The sequence below is a fragment of the Echinops telfairi genome, unplaced genomic scaffold (assembly GCF_000313985.2).
Source record: "Echinops telfairi isolate 266 unplaced genomic scaffold, ASM31398v2 ScPeMD7_3;HRSCAF=10, whole genome shotgun sequence".
Taxonomy (NCBI): Eukaryota; Metazoa; Chordata; class Mammalia; order Afrosoricida; family Tenrecidae; genus Echinops; species Echinops telfairi.
The window spans coordinates 25,940,939-25,951,352 of record NW_022103899.1 but is presented as its reverse complement, the minus strand read 5'-3'; positions in this window follow the sequence as shown (position 1 = coordinate 25,951,352).

Genomic DNA, 10,414 nt, shown 5'->3' with positions numbered 1-10,414 from the left:
AAGTCAATCTTGCAAGCTGAAGCAGGGAACTGCTAAGGCAGCTGCACCCGGTGCAACCATCACAAAGCAAGAGACCCGAAAACTAGAAAGGCGAGGCTTACCACCCATTTATCCCTCCGCCTTTCAATTAGTCCCACATGTGATTATCGGCCAGGCTGGCACAATTAACTAACTCACTGTCTCATGTGGGTATTCTTGCCTGGGCCACAATCTGTGAAGCTGCCCTTGGGGCTCCAATGGGAAGATGGGTGCATCCTTCTGGTCTGCAGCGGGCTGTCGGGGCCAGGGAGAGGCTTTGCGCTAAGAGGAGCAGGAAACACGAGTCCTTCCCTCCCCTCGCCAGAGAGAAATGGTGCCCAAAGCAGAAGCCGTTTGTCCCCCTTCCCATTTTGGGGCTCCAGGAGGAGGCCCCATGGTACTCACACCCTGTCCTCACCCAGCAACTGGGCGAGCAGGAAGGCTGCGCGAGCATCCCTCGGCTGCCTCCGAGAGGCACTGAGGAGACCCAAGTGTCTTGGCGAGCCTGTGGGAGATATGAGAGGGGTCGCCACCCCAAGGGCATTCTGGAGTGTAGCACAGAATGCCATCTAAGCTGGGAATCACATGAAGCTACAGTCAAACCTCAGAGGAGCTTTGGGTATTGGGCAGCTCAGGAATGGGGTATGCCCTGAGTAAGCCCCATGCTGATGACGTGTACAGTTGCCTGGCAGCATGCAGGCAGGGCACAGTGCCAGGGACCAGGAGCAGCTGCCAAGCCGGGTCCTGCCCCTCCAGCACGGTTGCCCTCTTCCTGCCTCCCTGCACACTTCCCTTCTGCCCCATGGCCCCCCAGAGAAAGTAGGACATCTGAACCAATGAGCATTTGTCTAAAAAGGAAAGATGTAATAAAGAAGCTATTTCAATGATTTGATGGGATTACGTTGATCCCACCACCTGTATGTCAGTTTGTCCCAACGTCGAGGCTGGTGGGCTGCCGTGAGGTGAGGTGTAGCACCCCTGGCATTTCGAGTTTCATGGGAGCTTTCAGAGTAAGACAAGCCAGGAAGAAAGTCTGTCGATAGGCATCCAGTGGCAATGTGGAAGATCACGACAGAGCAGTGTCCAACTTGCTTACTTCGGACGTACCATCGGGAGGGACCAAGCGCTAGCTTTGTTTATGGAGGTGGAAAGTCAACTAGGACGAGAAGACCTTAGAAGAGAGGGACAGGAACAATAGCTACAATGGACAGAGGCATGGTGGCAATTGTGAGGATGGTGGTGACCAGGTGGTTCTTTGTCCTGTTGTTCATCAGGGGGCTCAATGGCAACTAACAACAACCAAGGCTGATCACACTGGAATGGAATGTTCTTCTCCGTACACCATGGGACAGAGGCTTATAAGAAAGCTGGAATCTCCTGTAGGAGATAAAGAAGCGTTTCTGGGTTTCTGTGCCTGAACCCAAAACAGTAAGAACCCCAGAGACAGTGCTCTAAAGAAGGTTGCTGGCTCTAGCTGTCAGAACCAGGCACAGAAGCTGAAGCATGGGGACAGAGAACCCCTAGGAGGGATCTGAGGAGGTCTGGGTGGACCCCCAGAGCCGTCTGCCATGTCTACATCCTCTTTGTCTCTTTCTGTTGTACTCTCTGTCCTTCGCCCTGCTCTCTCATTTAAAACAGCCATCCATTCTAGGAAAGAATTGTCCTTGATTCGATATGATTTTCTTCCTACATTTCTGAGTGTTGAAGTATTGCTCCTTTTAGGAAGCCCTGGCCCAAACTGGATGCTAAAACCTGATATTGTTTTATTGTCTTACTTGGCAAAATAAAAATTGGCTGCTATCTCTTGGCTTCACAATGTATGGTTGCCATGTTGCTGGTCCACGAAGCCCCAAAGTCTGGAACCCAGTGGATTAGACCACATCACTTCCTCTCTCTGCTGGTTTCCAAGTGCCTCCCTGTCGCTCTGTGATGTAAAGCAAAGCAGGCAACTAAAACAATCAGAAGTCTGGACTCCAGCTCTGTACTAATTGTGTAAACACAGCGTTTCCCTCCAGCCTCTGTGGTCATCAGCAATATGTACTTTCCCATGTCCTGACCCAGAAGGGCGGCTATAAAAACAGTCGTTCCCTCACTTCTTCTCCAGGAATGCTAGGCAGTGGGGACCTGGCTGGAGGAGCCCTGGTGGCAGAGTGGTTACGGATTGGGCTGTGATCCGCAAGGCCAGCAGTTGGAACCTCCAGCCATCCCACAGGAGCAAGACGGGGCTTTTTATTCTTGTACAGGGTTATCAACTTGAAAACCCACTAGCAAAGTTTTCCTCGTCCAAAGGGGTCCCTATGTGTATGTGTGTGCATGTGTGTATCTGTGTGCGTACACACGTGCATACATGTGTGTGTGTGTAGTGGACAAGCAGGAGAATGATGGGAAAGAATCATGACAGTGAAGGGCCAGTTCAATGTGAAAATACAACGTGCTCAGTGTGTGCCTTGTTCCTGTTCAAAGAAATAAGTTGCATCAGCTTAATCGTCTTCCCAGTGATGAATTCCTAGAGCTGACAGGTTTTTTTCCCTCTACTTTACCAAGAATGACTGGGTTTTCCATTTGGATAAAGCTTCATGCGTTTCTCATCTGCCAAGTGAAAATTGCAAACAAGAAAATTCTGTCCGCTGGAGCAGTTCCTGGAGCAGAGGAATAGTTGAGTTGATCCAAATAGTTTGTAGTGCCTGATGGCAGCTTTTGCTTTGAATGTTAGGAACCAAAGAGTTATTTGTGTAAAGGAATCTGACTGATTATTCTGCTCAGTTTTACAGACTCTTGCAAAAAAGTTATTCTAATACTCTCACTTTAATCAATATTCTGGCATTTCTTCCATATGATCCTGCAGAAAATTTTAGTGGAAAACTTTAGTTTTAAATGCAATGGCATATTTAAGATCGATTCGGTAAAGTAATATGTTGTCAAACATATTTATGGAGCTAGTTTGTTGCTGTAGGGTTCATATGTTTCTAGACGTGAAGCTAGAAGTCATGCCAGGGGGCATTTCAAATACCAGCAGGGTTACCTATGGTAGACAGGTGTCAGCAGGGCTTTCAGACTATGACAGGCTAGTGGGACGACAAGGTGGTTTACCACTGGAGAAAATGACCTCAGAAAACCTTATGGCTGGCAGTAGAATATCCTCTGCTAAGAGTTTCAGGAAGATAAGCCCCTTAGGTTGGCTCAGGAAGAGCTATATTAAAGCAAACTTGATGTAGAGTTGGAACAATACTTTCAGAACCTAAGATTGCCAATGGAGCAGGATTCAAAATGAGAAGAGAGCACTGCAAATATCCATAAATTATTAGAATATGGGATGTATGAAATCTAAACCAGAAAACTGGGAACGGTCAAAAATGAAATGGAACTCATAAAGGTCCACACCCTAGGCATTAGTGGGCTAAAATGGAATGGTATTGACCATTTTGAATTGGACAGTCTTATGGTCTTTGAGGCCAACAACGAGACATTGAAGAGGAATGGCATAGCATTCACCATCAAAGGGAACATCTCAAGATCTATCCAGAAGACAGCCTCCTGTCAATGAGTCTACCCATAAGGAAGACCAGTTCATATGATGATTATTCAAATTTATGCACTAACCGCCAATGCCAAGGATGAAGAAATGGAAGATTATTTCAGATTTTACAGTCTGAAATGGATCTAAGATGCAATCAAGATCCACGGATAATTACTGGTGATTGGAATGTGGAAGTTGGAAACAAAGAAATATCAGTGGTTGGAAAATATGGTCCTGGCAATAGAACCTATGTTGGAGATTGCGTGATAGAATTCTGCAAGACTAATGACTTATTCATTGCAAATACCTTCTTTTCAACAACACAGTGACTATACACGTGAACCTCACCAGTTGGAATACACAGGAGTCAGATCAGCTACATCTGTGAGAGGGACAATGGAGAAGCACAACACCAGTACTCGTAACAAGACCAGGGGCAGACTGCAAAACCAACAGCCGACTGTTCACATGCAAGTGGATGCTGAAGAAAATGAAAACGAGTCCACGAGGACCAAAGAGTGATCTTGAATTTGGTCACCATATCAAGAAAGATTTAACACATTGAACTCTAATGACTGAAACGAGATGAACTGTGGGCTGGCATCAAGGCCATACACGAGCAAACCAAGAGGTCCTCAAAAAGATAGGGAAGGAAAATAAGACCAAAAGAGATGTCCAAAGAAAATCAGAAACCTGCTCTTGAATGTAGAACAGCTAAAGTGAGTGGAAGAAACAGCGAAGTAAAGTTGCCGAGCAGATTTCCAAGGGCTGCTTGAGAAGACAAACTATTATAATGAATTGTGCATCGATGTGGGGCTAGAAAACCCAGCAGGAGGAATGTGCTCAGCTTTTCTCATTTTCAATCTGAAAGAACTGGAGGAAAAAAAATCAAGTCTCATGTTGCGTTATTAAAGGATTCTATGGGCCAAATATTTAAAGACACAAGAAACACCAAAATAAGATAGAGGGAATACACAGAAAAAGGGACTGGTCAATATTTAATGCTTTCACGAGGCAGCTTGTGAACAAGAACTGATACTATCGAAGGAAATTGTCCAAGCTTCACTGATGGCACTGCCCAGAACCAGACTCCAAGAGCTGATGGAATTTCAGTTGAGATGTTCCAGCAAACCGATGCAGCGCTGGAAGTGCTCACTCTGTGGACACTTTCAAACAATATCATTAATATCCCTATGCAAATAAGGTTTTTTAGAAGATGATTAGAAGAACAGTTGCAGCAGCACTTCATCAGGGAACTGCCAGAGAGTCAGCCTTGATTTACAGGAGGATGTGGAATAAGGGATATCATTGCTGATGCCAGATGGACCTTGGCTGAAAGTAGAGAATATAAGAAAGATGTTATCCAGTGTTGGATTGAATATACAAAGGCATTTGACTATATGGATTATAAAATAATTTTGGAGAACATTGGGAAGAATGGGAATTCCAGAACACTTAATTGTGTTCATTCAGAACCTGGACATAGATCCAGGAATAGTAATCTAAAGACAATAAAGGGATACTGGGTGGTTTAAGGCAGGAAGGGTATATGCCAGGGTTGTATCTTCTTGTTTTATACATTGTACAAATTCAAGACTTTATCTTAAGATGAAAGATAGTGTTAACCACCTTTAAAATGAAGAACATGGAAATAAAACCCTTTCAAGTCACAACCGGTCAAGATTTTCATTCAGAAATATTTCTTAAATATCAAATTGCTCTTCACAGATGCTATATCCATTTTTTTTTTCATTTCTCTCGCATTACCACAGTATCTTCAAAGTCATTGGTCTCTGATATAATTTTCTGCCTACCCAGGAATAAGTAATAGGGGTTTCTGGGATCACAACAGAAACATCATAATCTGTTGGAGTGAGGAATGGAACTTCTGAATAAACCCAGTCCCTTCTGGTAAGTTCTGAATTGAGTAGACAATGGCTTCTGGAATTCCCATGTCTTGAATGCCTAGATCAGAAGGGTTAAAGAATATTTCTGGCACAGCAAATCTCTCATTGGCTAGATGAAGAATTTGTTTGAAAGATTTTTTATTTCCTCTCAACACCATCTCTTCCCTTGGCTTACAAATGCCCTTTTTAATTGTATTGAAATCAGGCAGAATAAAGTCTATCAATCCTGTATTTTCTACTCCTTTCAATGTTGCAATATCCAGGTCTCTATAAAAATCTGGAGACACATAGCGGACACCTTCGTTGACTTGGTCAATCACGTGTGTTTCATCCATAACATGTAGTTGCCTGTAAGAAATTATGTCCTTGAGATGATTCATTAAGAGCTTTCCTGTATCTGATTTTTGCATTGTAGGTTCCATTATCCAGCATTACGGTGTTCGTTTTGGCACAAACCACACAGCTGCTGCTGCCATTTTCCCTTACCAAATTTTGTAGCTTTCCACCATACTTAGTCAATTTGTTTGCTGAGCTAATAATCTGAGAAATTGGACAACATAAAGAATAAGAATACAACATCAGGATCGGAGGAAGACTCATTAACACCTTGAAATGTGCAGGTGACATACTGTTGCTTACTGAAAGTCATGAAACCTTGGAAGCATGTGTCGATGAAGATCAAAGACTGCAGCCTTCAGTGTGGATCACACCTCAATGCAAAGAAAATTACAATCCTCACAACCACACATGAAGCAACATGATGATGAATAGTGATATGACTGAAGTTGACAAGGCTTTCATCTTAATTGGATCCACAGTCAATGCTCATGGAAGCAACAGTCAATGAATCAGATGATGCATTGCACTGGGAAAATGTGTTGTGAAATATTTCTTTAAAGTGTTAAGAAGCAAGGATGTCATTTTGAAGGCTAACGTGTACCTGACCCAAGTCATGGCATTTTCCAGTCACTTCCTGCATGCAAAGGCTGCATGATGAATAGGAAAGACTGTACACGAATTGATGCATTTGAATTATGGTGTTGGAAAATAAATGGAATATATTGTAGAGTTCCAGAAGAATGAAGAAATCTGTCTTGGAAGAAGTACAGCCAGAATGCTCCTTAAAAGGGCAGATGAGACTTCTTCTCATGTACTTTGGACATGTTATCAGGAGGGACAATCCTTGGAGAAGGACATCATGTTTGATAAAGTAGATAAAATGATTTCATCTTCGGTGGGTTGCAGTGAATGAGATGAAACAATATGTGTGTGGATTATTAAATGAAAACCTGATCTGTTTTTCGTGAACATGAACTCTACACCAAACCCTGCAGAGTATCATCCTGAAGCTGTAAACAAACCCAAGAAGAAGAAATATGAGCTCCGCAATGAATGGATTCACGGTGTGGCTGAAACAATGGTCTCCGGTAGCAATAGTTGTGAGGCTTGTGTATGACTACACAAAAATTCATTCTGCTGTACATATTGGGTCACCATGAGTAGGAATTTACTCGAAAGCTCTTAACAAAAATAACAGCAACCAAAGTACATGCCAGGCAGAGTTCTAGTTGCTGATGATACTGCAGTGAACAAAACAGTTAAAGTTGTGCCATTCCAAAAAGATGACCCAACAGAATGCACAGACGATAGAACAGTATCGTTGATATTACATGCAAGTAAAATTTTGCTGATGATCATTCAGCAACGACTTACAGCAGTAGAATGACAGGGAGCTGCCAGAAGTTCAGGCCGGATTCAGGAGAGGGTGTGGAACAAGGGATATCATTGCTGATGTCAGATGGATCTTGACGGAAAGCAAAAAATACCAGAAAGATGTTTACTTGTGTTTTGTTGCAAAGACAGTCGACTGTGTGGACCATAACAAAGGATAACCTTGAGAAGAATGGAAATTCCAGAACACTTCATTGTGCTCGTGCAGAACGTGTACATGGATCAAGTGGCAGTTGCGCAAACAGAACACGAGAACACTGCATGGTTTAAAATCAAGAGAGGTGTTTGAGTCAGGGCTGTAACTTTTCATCGTGCGTATTCAATCTGTATGCGGAGAAAATCATCAGAGAAGCTGGATTACTTGAAGAAGAATGAGGCATCGGGCCTGGAGAAACGCAGGTGATCCAACCTTGCTTAGTGAGGGTGAGGGCTTGAAGCACTTGCTGATGAAGATCAAGGACTGCAGCCTTCAGCGTGGATTACAACTCAATGGAAAGAAGACCCAAATCCTCACACTGGACAAATACATAACATTATAATAACTAGAGAAAAGGCTGAAGTTGTCCAGCTTCGATCTACAATCAATGCTCATGGAAGCAAGTAATCAAAAGATCCATTGCATTGCCAAAATCTGCTGCCAAGACCTCTTTGGTGTATTCAAAAGCAAGGGTGTTGCTTTGAGGTCTAAGGCGTGCTTCCTCCAAGCCATGGTATTTTCAATTCCCCTCCATTCATGTAAGAGTTGGAATTGAATAAAGAAGACTGGAGAAGAATCCAGGTATTTGGATTGTGGTGCTGGAAAGGACTATTGAAAGTACTATGGACTGCCCAAAGGACAAAGTACGGTCAGAGTGTTCCTTAGAGGCAAGGCTACTAAGGCTTCATCTTACATACCTTGGACCTACTACCAGGAGAAACCTGTCCCTGGTAAGGCCATCAGACATGGTGAAGTGGGAGGACAGTGCTTTGTTCTGTTGTGTACAGGTTTTCTGTGATGGAACCAGCTCAATGGCACCGAACAATACAATGATCTTCAAAGAGTTACTGAACGTTTCCTCTGAAATTGCCTTTGAAGGAAAATATTTTCATGGGATAACCTAATGTTATATAATGTAGAAATTAAATGTATCAATAAATATGGAATTGCTATTATCTGACCCTTTGAGTTAAGCACACATAAGTAAAAGCCAAAAGGCAGAGAGATTACATTTTTAAAGAATTTTTTTGTGTGTATGTGTGCATATTTAAAGCAGATCAGTTTTCTTTATTATGGGATATTTCAACCCTACCCCCACTTTTAATATTGCATGGTTAAGATCCTGGGAGACGATTTGAAAGGAAATTGTTCTCTCTAGTTCATTAGCTCCATCAGCACCCTTCCACCCCATTTCCATCCAATCTCATGACCAAAAAAGTCAAATCAGGTAAGGACGGTGTGGGCTTCTTGCTTGGTCAAGCCTCTTCCATGTATTTCTTCTTCTTGGGTTTCTTTACAGCTTCAGGATTATAGGCTGAAGGGCTTGGTGCAGAGGTCCTGTTCACTGAAAGCACATCAGTTTTTCATTTAATAATCTATATATATTTTGTTTCATCTTGTTCACTGTAATCCCAGAATGTAAGATCACTTATCCCATTTCCCCATGACATTTCCTGTTTCTATTACTTCTTCTTTCCTAACCCTTCTGAACTTTGTCCTTGAGTAAATGTTGCCCTTTGATCTCAAATGATTGTTTATTCTAAGATGTGTGCTCCTTACTAGTGCTATTACCCGCCACCACCTCCCCATATAGATCGGTTTGGCTAAAAATTGAGCTATATGGATGAGTTCATTGCCAGACCTGAAGGGTGATTAGGAGTCAGAGTCGTGAGAGTTCATCAGGCTCTACCTAATCAGTAATCCTGTTTTTTGTTTTTCCCAAATGATATTGAGTTTGTCCCACATCTTCTCCCACTCTCTCCAGGACCTTCTGATACAATGCCATCCAGGGCAGTAGGTAGTGGTACCATCCAGTTCTCCTGGTCTCATTTCTGGGAGACTGGTGTTTGCCTGCTCCATTGGTCTATTGGTCTACTTGCTTCCATGAATGTTTTATGTTCATCACCATTCTCTCCTCTGGACAAAGAGGGAACAAGAGTTGCATCTGAAGTGGCTGCTGCTGAGCTTTTAAGCCCCCGGTCATTAATCCCCGAGCAGGATGCAGTTCACTGTCTTTGTGGGCTATCTCATAACTGGGCCTCTTTAGAGGACTAGGAAGCCTCCCTCCGAACAATGGCCTCCAGATTCACCCATATTATGAGGTGTTTTACCCAGTCAATTAGTCTGTAACATCTAGGAAGGGTCGGTCCATGGTGTGTTTGTCCCATAGTTTGTATCTCCAGTCTTCGATTGATGGGCATTTCGATTCTATCCATCTTTTTGCTATTGTGAATAGTGCAGTGGTGAAAGAAAAGATCCTGTTTTAATGCAACTGTACCACTGATTACATTTCTCAAAGTATGTAATGCGCTGAAATAGGAAATAATTCTTGGATTTTACAAGCTTCTAAAGCCATATGATTTAAATAGCCTTTTGAAGAAAAGGAGAACCTAGTGTTTCAGCAGTGATACAGTTGGTTTACCAAAGGGTAAGCAGTTCGAACCTCTCCAACAGCCTCTTGGGAGAAAAGCCCTGACCACCTGCCTGGGTGCCCTCAGGGGCAGCTGTACCCCGGCAGGCAGGGAAACTCTTGAGTTGGAATCAAGTCACCAGCACCCAAGAGCAGCACAACCACAAAAGGTTAGAAACGTGCCTGGAGCTTATCAGTCAGCAATGGCGAGGAAATCATGTAGCGGAAAAGCCTGGTTTGTTTTTTTCTGAGACAGAGTGACTTGTAGACCGTCTAGACAATGGCCTCAAGTCTCTGCTTTTAGAGAAGCTGGGATAAAGAGAAACTTATTTAGTGCTGCTTAGTTCCCTGAATTCTTTAAGAATGCAAAGAGATTTAGCTTTAAGTGCATTAAATCACCAACTCTGGAAAAGAACTTCTTGTCAGAGCCTCTGAGCAGCAGATGATCAGTTGAGAGTAGCAACAGGAGACTCATTTCATCAAATGATATGCTGGCAGGTGATCTACACCTCGCTCTTTCCAAACTGAAGGAGCTTTGCTACCCTAATGGTTAGAGCGCTCTGCTGGGTGGTTCGAACCCACTACTTCAATGGGACAGTTTGCTTCTTTTTTTTTTTGTTTTTGTTTTTTAAAAA